This window comes from Schistocerca serialis, chromosome 6, assembly GCF_023864345.2.
Source record: "Schistocerca serialis cubense isolate TAMUIC-IGC-003099 chromosome 6, iqSchSeri2.2, whole genome shotgun sequence".
NCBI classification, from domain to species: domain Eukaryota; kingdom Metazoa; phylum Arthropoda; class Insecta; order Orthoptera; family Acrididae; genus Schistocerca; species Schistocerca serialis.
Window position 1 is genome coordinate 304,375,621 of NC_064643.1, and position 13,431 is coordinate 304,389,051.

Genomic DNA, 13,431 nt, shown 5'->3' on the forward strand with positions numbered 1-13,431 from the left:
GGGTTCTGGTGGAGCTAGGGGGAAGCAATAGGTTAAACCTAGTGTGGGTCCCTGGCCACTCAGGAATCGGTGGTAATGAACAAGCCAACAGATTGGCCAAGATGGGGGCAAAGACTCCATTCAATGGACCAGAACCTGTCCTGACAATCACCAAGGCTATGATCAAACTAGGACTATGGAACTGGCTCAGAAGACAGCACATAGAATACTGGACCAACGTCTATAAACAAAAACATGGCAAGGTAATGATACCAAAGCCATGTTTTAAAAGAAGCTCTGTAATCATGGGCTTGAACAGGAAAGAGATTAAACTCATGGTTGGACTGATGACCAGACATGGGAATTTCAAAAAACAACTACATACAATGGGTATAAAGAAAGAAGACCCTATAGGTAGGATCTGTGATGAGTGTGAAGAAACTGAATCACACCTAATCTTCGAATGCATTGCATTGAAGAGCAAGAGAGACAGAATTTTTGGGGCAACTAGACCTGAAGAAATTGTGTCTAACAAAGAACTTGTAAAGGGAGTCCTTGCACTATTTAAGGGCACTGGTTGGCTTTACTAGATATACAGGAAGTGATACCGTACAATAAAACTCAGTTTTGGTGCGGGCAGTGGTGGGTTAGACCGAAGCTGTTTTAGCTTCCCTGCTAAAATCAAATCAAATCTAATCTAACTGAGAATATAGTTGGCAACTAGGAAGGAGGTTGTAGGTTTGGAATCCATCAGGCGTTGGGAAAGATAGTGTCCAATAGCAATAAGGCCACGGGCATTAGCGATGTTAGCATAAAGGGAGGTGGCATCAATAGCGATGAGCAGAACACCATATGGTAAAGGAAAAGGTGGAGGAAATGGTTGGTATCTTTTATTTAGGAGGTTAGGTTGCAGGTAATAGACTGAAAGTGATGATCTACGAGAGCAGAGAGTCTCTCTGTGAGGGCACAGTATCTGGTCACAATTGGGCGTCATGAGTGGTTGGGTTTATGGACTTTAGGAAACATTTAGAAGATATGTGGGGAACTCTTGCAATCCAAGAACTACAGCCACATGCACAACACCACCTCAAAAAAGTCTCCACCATGTTCACTTCCTATTCCCACCTTGGACTATCCCTATCCACCACCTCTACAACAACCTATAAACCTCTGCCACATCCCCTCACAGCTCTGTCTCGCAGACCTACTACATTACTCCACCCTCAAAAACTCCCTCCCATGACCATACAGAACCCAGAACCTAAACAGGTCCAAAACACAGTCATGAACCTACCTCCAAAAGTTTTAGTCCCACAGAGGTAGCAATCCTTTCCAAAGGCCTCATCTTTTGCCCCACTCCCAAGTGGACTTGTTAAATATATTCTCTCCTTCTCCTGGTCCCTACAGTGGGAACACATTTTTGCCACCAACTGTACCAATCAGACTCAACCAAGGACCAATGTTGAATCCTGCATGAGTCAGTTCATTCCTTCACCCACCCGTGATCCACCCCCACTGCCCCCCAAATCACCCGTGGTTAACTTTCCAGAAAATCTTAACCTTGAACTTTGCCACATCATCATTCCCCAAATCCCTCAACTTGCAAACCAATCTTACATCCGCAGAAAGAATCGCATTCCACCATCTAAAAACTGATCCCAACACTATAATCCTACTTGCTGACAAAGGCTCCACCACTGTTGGATTGGATTGTTTGGGGAAGGAGACCAGATAGCGAGGTCATCGGTCTCATCGGATTAGGAAAGGATGGGGAAGGAAGTTGGCCGTGCCCTTTCAAAGAAACCATCCTGGCATTTGCCTGAAGTGATTTAGGGAAATCACGGAAAACCTAAATCAGGATGGCTGGACGCGGGATTGAACCGTCGTCCTCCCAAACGTGAGTCCAGTGTGCTAGCCACTGCGCAACCTTGCTTGGTCTTCACCACTGTTGTTTTGAACTGCAAGCATTACCCAGCAGAAGGACTTCACCAGCTCTCAGATTCATCCACATACAAGCCCTGTTGCAGTGACCCCATTCCAGAAATCCAGCAGGTTCTCCAGTCTCTCCTAAATCCTTAGGCCCATCCCAGAACCTCTCTCTGAAGTCCATGTCTCCTCCCTCTCCCTTACCACTCCCTGCACATGTACCTTCTACATGCTTCCTAAAGTAAATAAACCCAACCACCTAGGACACTCCATTGTGACCAGGTACTGTGCTCCCACTGACAGAATCTCTGTTCTCGTAGACCAAGACTTTCAGCCTAATACCCACAACCTACCCTCCTGTATAAAAGACACCAACCATTTCCTCCACAGATCCTGTCCCTTTACCACATGGTGCCAGCTCATCACTATTAATGCCACCTCCTTTTACACTAAAATCTGTAATGATACGGCCTTACTGCTATTGAACACTGCCCTTCCCAACATATGATGGATTCCAAACCTGCAACCTCCTTCCTAGTCGCCATGACCAACTATATCTTCACCTGCAACTACTTCTCCTTTGAAGACATTACCTACAAACAAATCTACGGTATAGCTACGGGCACCTGCACAGTGCCAACCTAAGCAAACCTATTCATGGGTCACCTAGAGGAATCCTTCCTAATCACCCAGATTCCCAAGCCCCTCATCTGTTCACATTCACTGACAACATCTTCGTAATCTGGATCAAGGGTGAGGACACCCTATCCACACTCCTCCAGATCCTCAAACACCTTCTCCGCCATTCACTTCACCTGGCCCTACTCAACGCAACAAAAGTCACCTTCCTCAATGTTGACCTCCACCTCAAAGATGGCTACATCAGTACCTTCATGCATATTAAACCTACCAACCACCAGCAATACCACCACTTCGACAGCTGCCACCCATTCCATATGAAGAAATCCCTTCCGTGCAGCCTAGCCACCCATGGACATTGTATCTCCAGTGATGAGCAGTCCCTCATGAAATATAGTGAGGGTCTCACTGAGGCCTTCATAGACCATAATTACCCTCTCATACTTGTACAAAAACAGACCTCCTGTGCCTCATCTCTCCAGTCACACACCATCTCCGAAGTCCCACTGTCGGGTCACAGGAGAGGATTCCCCTCAAGACTCAGTACCACCCATGACTACAGCAACTTAATCACATTCTCTATCTGGGTTTCAAATACCTCTTGTTGTGGCCTGAAATGAGGAATGTCTTATCCACTATCCTTCCCACCCATCCCGCAGTGGTATTCCATCGCTCACCAAATCTATACAATATCCTTGTCCGTCCTTATACACCCTCCACTCCCAACCCCTTGCATCTTGGTTCACATCCCTGTAATAGAACAAAATGCAAGACTGTCCTATGCATCCTCCCACCACCATCTACCCCAGTCCAGTCACAAGCATCAGCTTCCTATCAATGGGAGGGCTACCTGTGAAGCCAGTCAAGTGGTTTACAAGCTAAGTTGCAACAACTGTGCTGCCTTCTATATGGGGATGACAACCAGCAAGCTGCCTGTCCATATGAATGGCCATCGACAAACTCTGGCCAAGAAACAGCTGGACCTCCCTGTTGCTGAGCATGCTACCCAATACAACATTCTTCATTTCAGTGACTGCTTCACAGCCTATGCCATCTGGATCCTTCCCACCAACACCAGCTTTTCTGAATTTTGCAGATGGGAGCTCTCCTGCAATATATCATGTTCCCATAACCCTACTGGCCTCAACCTTCATTAATCATTGTCCTTATTCATCTAGCCTCTTCCTGTTTCCATTCTAGCACTACACAGCCCATTATTCAATATCTATATCAACATGGAGACTCCGCAAATCACATTTAAGTGCCTGGCAGAGGGTTCATTGAACTTACTTCTCTCCTTTCCTGCTATCCCCTACTCTCCATCTAACCTCCCGACTCCCCCTAGCTACCCTACCATCTTTCCGCCTCGTCCCTGAATGCATCCAGAAGCAGTACTTAACTGTCCTCCACCTCTACCATGCTATCCCTTCCCCTCCCCACCCCAGCCTCCTCCTTACCCCCACCACCCGGTTGCTTCTCGCATCATGCGCTGCTCCTTGCAGTTTGGCCTCTGCAGCCAGAGACTGTGGTCGTGTATGTGTGTGTGTGGGGGGGGGGGGGGGGGTCTATTCCCGATGAAGGCCTTGTTGGCTGAAGAAAGCTTACTTTCTGACAGTCTTTTGGCTGTGCCTATCTACAACTCAGCATCTCTGCTATATGGTGAGTAACAACTGTCCTGTTCATAATATTGTTACATTCCTTCCTGGATTTTCCATTGTTTGATATCCATGGAGAGATAGATCACCCAAAATTTGATGGATACAGATACCACTTGACAGTGTTAGATTATTTCACTCATTTTTGTGTAATCTGTCTATTAAGATATAGGTCATAACCTGCAAGATTCAAAAGAAAATGTGAGTTAGAAAATGAAAATCAGTTCAATCTGAAAGTGATAAAAAGCTGATAAAGATGGTAAATACATCAATCATAAATTTAAGAATTGGTGTGAAGGAAAAGGAGTTGTGCTAGACTGCAGTTTTCCTTTTCATCCTCAACTGAATGGAAAAACAGAGATACTAAATCTGGCAATAATAAACAAGGCAAGAGATGTAATCTCCAATAGCAAACTGGAGAAACAGCTATGGGGAGAAGCAATGCTCACAGCTACATAGGCCTATTTATTCAATAGGAGCCTAACTATAAACCTGTGGAAAAGTGATCTGGGAAAACACTTGATCTACCAAGACCTCAAACTTTTGAATCGAGAGTTTTTTCCAAAAATCTAGGCCACCTGGAGAAAGTAGGTTAAAGAAGTAATTTATACTTCTTTGTTGGTTATGCTTCAAATGGCTGTACACTGTTCAATGCAGAAATAAGAACTATTGTTGTGTTGACAGATGCTGAATTTGAACAGCTAGTGACACAAGAAACTAAACAGAAAAATCTTGTTATTGGTGAAGTATCAAATGACACCAACAATCAAGTAAATGAAATTCAAGATCAAGAAAATAAAAAAGAAGTAAACTGAGGAGGAAGAGAATGCAATAAAGAAAGAAGGAATTACAATTTTTGGGATAGAACCAGTCTGAAGAAACATTTAAAATGGGAGTATTATTAAACAGCATAACTCCCATATGAATAATGTATTACTTGTTCACATACAAAAACTGGTTAAAAGCAATAGAAGAAGAAAAGAAATCACTTCAACAGAACACATGAAAATTGGTGTATCCAGAGGAGGCAAAATCGAGAGAGATCTTGACCAGCAAATCGATCTCTAAAGTCAAAGAAGATGTTCAATATAAGGCTAAGCTGGTTGTCAAAGATTGTCAACAAGAAAATGATATAGATTTCAAGGAATTATTCAGCTCTGTTGTAGATCCCTGTTCACTAAGATTGTTGTCTGATCTGTCAGCACAGAAAACTTTACACATGAGAGTGTTTTATTAATAAATGGCCTTTTTTAAATGAAAACTGGTTGAAAAAAGTTTCATGAAGGAAGAAAGATTATGGACTATTTCTACTATAAGAACAGTGTGTGAAAAAAGTACTGGAGAAATTCAGTATGACTGACTGTGAGGCCTGAAGACTCCATTTGCTCCAGAAGGGAGACAGATGAAGAAAATCAAAAGGATGTATACATTAAATTTTCTTATAATGAAGCCATAGGAACAGGGCTTAATTTCAACCAGAATGGTATTCCAGCACCTCCCAAGGGATTTTTTTTAACTCAATGGAACAATTTGGCACTGGAGATTTGAAATAGTACACATGTATTAAATAGCAACGTAATTGTAATTAGCTGCTGTGCCAGCACCCGGACGGTGTAACACTGTGCCAAGATGTGCTGGCCGTGCACCAAGGCATGTTTAGCCACAGGGTGATCCTCATTACCAACAAACATTGTCTGCCTGTGTCCATTCATGCGAATGGACAGTTTGTTGCTGGTCATTCCCACATAGAAAGCTTCACAGTGTAGGCAGGTCAGTTGGTAAATCACGTGGGTGCGTTCACACGTGGCTCTGCCTTTGATCGTGTACACCTTCCGGGTTACAGGACTGGAGTAGGTGGTGGTGGGAGGGTGCATGGGACAGGTTTTACACCGGGGGCAGTTACAAGGGTAGGAGCCAGAGGGTAGGGAAGGTGGTTTGGGGATTTCGTAGGGATGAACTAAGAGGTTACGAAGGTTAGGTGGACGGCGGAAAGACACTCTTGGTGGAGTGGGGAGGATTTCATGAAGGATGGATCTCATTTCAGGGCAGGATTTGAGGAAGTCATATCCCTGCTGGAGAGCCACATTCAGAGTCTGATCCAGTCCCGGAAAGTATCCTGTCACAAGTGGGGCACTTTTGGGGTTCTTCTGTGGGAGGTTCTGGGTTTGAGGGCATCATCCCCATGAAATCCCCAAACCACCTTCCCTACCCTCTGGCTCCTACCCTTGTAACCGCCCCCGGTGTAAAACCTGTCCCATGCACCCTCCCACCACCACCTTTTCCAGTCCTGTAACCCGGAAGGTGTACACGATCAAAGGCAGAGCCACGTGTGAAAGCACCCACGTGATTTACCAACTGACCTGCCTACACTGTGAAGCTTTCTATGTGGGAATGACCAGCAACAAACTGTCCATTCGCATGAATGGACAGAGGCAGACAGTATTTGTTGGTAATGAGGATCACCCTGTGGCTAAGCATGCCTTGGTGCACAGCCAGCACATCTGGCACAGTGTTACACTGTCCGGGTTATCTGGATACTTCCCCTTAACACCAACCTGTCGGAACTCCAGAGATGGGAACTTGCCCTTCAGTATATCCTCTCTTCTCGTTACCCGCCAGGCCTCAACCTCCGCTAATTTCAAGTTGCCGCCGCTCATACCTCACCTGTCATTCAACAACATCTTTGCCTTTGTACTTCCGCCTCGACTGACATCTCTGCCCAAACTCTTTGCCTTTACAAATGTCTGCTTGTGTCTGTGTATGTGCGGATGGATATGTGTGTGTATGCGAGTGTATACCTGTCCTTTTTTCCCCCTAAGGTAAGTCTTTCCGCTCCCGGGATTGGAATGACTCCTTACCCTCTCCTTTAAAACCCACATCCTTTCGTCTTTCCCTCTCCTTCCCTCTTTCCTGATGAAGCAGCCGTTGGTTGCGAAAGCTAGAATTTTGTGTGTATGTTTGTGTCTATCAACCTGCCAGTGCTTTCGTTTGGTAAGTCACATCTTCTTTGTTTTTAGATATATTTTTCCCATGTGGAATGTATCCCTATATTATATTCATATCACAAACTTGTAAAATTGCTAGATAGAAATTTTGACAGTCAAATCCACGTAGCATGTTGGTGGTTTAATTCAGAGGTCTCACCACTCACTGCAAATTTAAATGTTCTTGTGGAATTAACTACAGTGAGGTAATGTTACGCGATGCCATTACTCAGACTGTATCAGGTGCATGGATTGGTGCTGCAGTTCTGAAATTGCCTGACCCTGATTTAAAAACAGTACTGTCTATTGTGGAATCTCAAACAACTGTAGACTCAACCAAGATTGATTTTAAGACTCCTCTTGTTTCAGTTGTTAGTACTGCATCAGACACTCAGTCTCACGTACAGCAAAGAATTCAAGTAGTTCAGAAAAGAACTCTGACAAACAGTAAAAACGTTGTCTTGTAGTACACAGCACTTATTACAAAACTCTGGTAGAAAATTGTGTCCTCAGTGTCTTTCGAGGCATGATTGAAGAGATTGTCCATGTTGTACTGCTCATTGCTTTCAATGTGGATAGGAAAGTCACATTCAAACTGTATGTTTACACAGCTGGCAGAGCAAAGGTGACAGCCACCATCATGCTAGTGCACAGCAGCCACAGCTATGCTATCACAGTTCATGTAAACCCACTCACACAGATGTGAGCTGAACCAAATATTGGCTTGGAGCTTACATTCATAGCATTTTTCCATAAGTCTAATAATCACAACAGATACACATAAAATGAACTTAAGTCATGAATAATATATTGTCCTTCACTGTTCACAACAGTCTGCCAGTGCTGGGGAAACTTTCCAAATTCCGCAGCTATATAAATCATGTGGTTTTGAGATGAAGAACTCATTGAACCATGTTCAGAGTGCATTTTCATCTGGAAAGGAAGTTCCTTGGTGGTTGTTCAATACGGAGTGAAAAAGGTGAAAATCTGAGGGCGTGAGATCGGGTGTATAAGGTGGGTGCAGAATGACTTCCCAACCCAATTCCTGTATAGCGTTCTTTGTTAGTCTAGCAGAATGCGAGTGGGCATTATCTTGTAGTAACAGCACTTTATGCAGTCTTCTTCATTGTTGTTCTGGGATTGTGTGTGCAAGAAATCTGAGTTGTTGACAATAAATGTCAGCAATAACGGTTACATCTCGGGGAAGCAATTCGTAGTACACCACACCATCACTGTTCCACCAGATGCATAACATTATCTTTTGTGGATGCGCATAGGTCTTTTTACGAGGAGTTGCTGCTTCGTTTGCTGCACTCAACCAATCCTTTCTTTTCCTTATGTTAACATTAAGACATAATTTCTCATCACGAGTAATGATACAGGATGAGTAAGCAGAGGTGCACATATGACCACCTGCTGGTTTTTGTGATTTTGGGTTAGAGCATGCAATTTTTGAACCTTCCCCATTGCATACAAATGTCTCATGATGGTGGGCAGATCACAGATCATAATATTTGCCAGTTCTTGAGCACACTGACAATGATTACTGTGGATTAATACATTTAAACGATCTTCATCAAACCCTGTAGGTCTTCCTGAATGTGGAGACTCACAAAATGATCCTTCTTAAAACAAGAAAACCATTTTCTTGCCATGCTCTATCCAACGGCATTACCCCACACACGGCACAAATATTTCTGGCTGCCTCTGCTGCTGCCACTCCTCCACTGAACTCATTCAGAAAAATGTGTCAGCAGTGTTCAGATTTCTCCTCTTTGCACTCCCTTTTGTAGTATCCACAGCTCCACTCACTATCTCCAAATGACAAAATTACAATATGTAAATGCAGATAACAATAGTGAAATACAAATAAAAAATGACAATTGATAAATAAACCCACAGCAACTGTAATTCCAACGTGCAAAACAAAAATGCACCAACATAAAACTTCTGCATTGCAGATTTCTTCCGTTATCCCAGAACTGGTAGTCCACCACTACAGCAGCCTACTTCTACTTTGTCTGAACAAGAAATTCCAGTATTTGGTATGGGCTATTGTATTGTAGTTTGCCAGTAACTTTCCAGAGAGTGACAAAGTGTGTTTCTTTCTATGTACTCAATTCTGAAAACAGTGCAAACATATTTGGGTTAGATTTATTTGATTTGTTCAATTTCTGCATTCAGAACAATGTGTCACAAATCAGTGTTTCTGGGTCTCACTCTAACATTTCTGACTTTTGTAGTGAGTACAAGGAACTGTTTGAACTAGGTGTAGAAAGTGCCCAAGGCTCTGAAGCTCTCATCATCGTGAAAGACAATCTGCAGCTGTGATTTTTTTGTACATATCTGTCCCCCATGCAATATAAGAGCAAGTTGCTCACGAACTGCAAAGATGGCATGAAAATAGGATTATCAAACCCATTTCTCCAAGCCAATGATTATCACCCCTGGTCGATCTGAAGGAGCCTTTAGATGGTTTACATTTGTGTGCTGACTTTATGGCAACAGTAAACCCAAAAATTGTAGTGGATTCTTTTCCCCTTTCACATCTGGAGGAATTGATGGACAGAGTAGGAAAAGGCAGATACTTTTCAAAGACAGATTTGTGAGAGGTATATGCACAGTTACCGCTGGATGAACAGTCCAAGCAATACTTTGTGATAAACATTCACTTAGGTTTTTTCCTCATTTCAACAACTACCGTTTGGAAGTGCTTCAGTTCTGGCAATTTTTTAACAGTTCCTGGAACAGTTAACAGCAAAAGTCCCTTCTTGTACTGTCTGGATGATACTGTCGTCGTGGATCGTATGCCTACAGAACATTTAGTGACTGCTCGTTTCAAGTTCTTTCTGCTGATGGCTTGAAAATGCACTGGGTACACATCCAACTAAATCACACTTGGCTGCAATTAGTGATCTGCCAACACCCCATAACATTAAACAGCTCCAATCAGCCATGGGGAAACTTACCTATTACATAAAATTTATTCCTAACAGTGCGTAAATTGTTGCACCGCTTACATGTCTACGCTGGAGAAAGACTGCCAGTCCACATTTTCAGCAATTGAAAGAGACATAGTTAAGTCATAGATGCTTGATTCACTTTGATCCAGCTAAGCTTGTCATCTTAGTTGTGGATGCATCTCCTCATAAGATCAAAGTGGTGCTCTACAATGATTGGTTCTTCTGACAGACATATTGCTTTTGCCTCAAAACCTCTTAACAAAACACATTACAACTACAATCAGCGTGAAAAAAAGGCACTCGCCATTATCTATGGTGTTACAAAACTCCACCAGTATTTGTATGGTGGGAAGTTCTATTTGATGACAGATCATCAGCCTTTGGTGGCCTTATTCAATCCTGCCAGGCCTGTCCCAGCTTGGACAGCACAAAAATTACAACATTGGGCTCTGATACTGTCTAATTATCAGTATAAGTTATTGCACAGGCCCACTTGCCAACACTAACACTGACATGTCGTCTCAGTTACTGATAGATACCAACACAGCATTTGACTCGTCTGAGGAATCATGTTGTCAAATTGACTTTCAGAATATTGAATGTTTTCAAAATTTTTCTCTCAGTTTTCAGTGTGTTGTTGCTCCACCCCCTGGATCAGCTCTTCAGGTTGTTTTGCAATACAGGCGCCTTGGGTGGCAATGCAGTTTAAAAGAAATTCACCACCCAGTGGCGCGATGCTGTTTTTGACACTGTCACACATTTTCTGCACAATCAGGTGTTCTGCTCTTGCATACAGAGAACGATGATGCGCATGTTCTGATTCCTCAATCCCTGCAGTGGGAAGTCTTGTCCGTATGTTCATATTGATTTTGCAGGTCCATTCTGGAACATGCCACGGTTGTTAGCAAACAGTTGCGGCGGGCACCTTTCATTGCGGTGCTCATGGGGATCATTGCCTCGCCACAGCTGACATCACCAGTGCCGCCACCTGCCAAGTTGCCTGAATCATGCTGCTCCAGAAGATCCTCTTGCCATTCTACCACCCACAGCATCTACATCCCTGGATGCGGGCGTGCACCCGGCGTCTGGTTTTTTAGCTGGTGTTCATGGATTCCCTCTTGGTGAATACCGGGGTGCAGCCACGGAGGTGCCATCTGCTACAGTTTCCCTCCCTGCCTCTGCATGTCTGTCCACATCCAGTCTTCCCCCGTGTTGTCATGTCGTCCACCCTACACGATCATGGTGCAGGAATATTGTATCATACAGAGATTGCCTTGTCACATCAAAGTTGGCAATGCAAATCGATACCACAGGCACTAGCGAGGGCTTGCTGTAATCCACAATGATGTATGGGAGGCACTCCTGATAACCACACCTCCCCTTTCAGCATAGCAATGGCCTCACACTGAGATCAATATAGTGCTGAGCCAGCAAGCTCTCTGAATATTGTATTGCGAGAGAACCACTTGTTCATCTGTGCATCAAGTGATGCTTTGCTAGTCCATGATGGTTGTAAATTACCCAGTACTCCTGTGGCAAAGAAGTTAAGTAAATCTTTTAATCATGTATGTAATAAAGTGAACTAATATTTCATGTGTTTTAGTTTGACGAACCTTCTCCCAGAGCAATGAAAGAACCCACTGTTGTGGCCAGATGAAAGTGGTTTTGCCTGGTCAAAACTTGAAGTATGATCACATGGACATTCAAATGAAACGTGTGACTGGATTGAGGATTTCTTGGCAGTGATTATGTACCATGTAATCTTGAATGGAAAGTTACTGACAGAAGTGACTTCACATGTGCCCCAGAGGAACTATGCCTGAACCCTTCCTGTTAACGAACTAGCTGACAATATTATTAATAACCTTAGACATTTTGCAGACAATAAAGTTGTCTCTAATGTAATAATATCTGAAACTGTTGTACAAGTATGCAGTCAGATCTTAAGAGCTCAAAGTAATAAAGAGATTGACAACTTATTTTAAATAATCAGCACTGTAAAACTGTGTACTTCACAAAATGCACAAATTTAGCTTCAATGAGTCACAACTGGAATCACCCAACTCTTACAAATACATAGCTGTAATAATTTGTTGGGAGATGAAATAGAATGACCACAAAGGCTCAATTGTAGGTAAAGTAGGTGGCAGACTTTGGTTCATTGGTAGGATACTGGGTAAATGTGGTCAATCTGGAAAGAAGATTGCTTACAAAATACTTGTGTGACCCATACCAGAAGAACATTCAAGTGTGTGAGACCCACACCAAATAGATATGGATCCCACTATAATATTACTAATCATTACATCCACAATGGTGAGACACATTGCTTAAATTGGATTTTGGAGATTATTTTATGTTAACATCCCTATTATATTAATTGATTTTTATATAGCAGAGCTCTGGTAATTCAAGCCCCAATATTTCAAGGTTCTATCTAATTCGAGCTGGTCTTAAGAAAATTAAAATTTTACATAAAACTAGAGTAAAAGCCTGTTTTCATGTATAGTACACATGTACGTTTTACACTCTTTCATACTTTCAATTTCCTGTGTACAATATAGGTACTACTGTCCCACTTAGGATTTTTCTTCATAATGCACAGAAACAACCTTGGCTTCAGACTGCTAATGAATTTCTATTACAGATGGACAGGTACCTTTAGGTTTCGAGGAGAGTGCTTCTCTTGCTCTGTCGATCCTTCACTAAATGGGATCACCTGACAATCAGCTGTACAGTGTATACCATTCTTATAGTTAACTCTACTGTTGTAGAGTTGTCATTAAGATACAGTGTGCCTAAGTAACAATACAGCACACATTTTACAACACTGACCAACCATTTTTGTATGTACTGTAGTTGGTTGTATAGCAACATCTGTACTGTAGCTAGCTCAACTGTGCCACATTAAAATTAAAGTGTTGTATGCATGTACAGTGTACTGTACATATGTAACTGTGTGCTTCTTAATGTTTCGATTCACACATTACAATGAGTAGCAGGAGTAAGAGAAAATTTGTGTTGTTGAATGTGAACATGGAGGCTTTGAAAAGACTAGCCAAAGCAGAAACATTAAAAAATCTTGCTGCTGAGTGTGTAGTCAGTGAAGTGACAGTTGGAGATTCGGCTAGAAATAGAGGCAAAATTGACAAGTTTTTGTCAAACAAGTTGTCTATTTCATAATCTGAACAGAAGTCAATGAAGAAATTTCAATCTGAAAAAATGAGTGGAGCTTTGTTCTTTTGATTTACCCAACAAAGACAAAACAGAAATCCAATTTCAGGG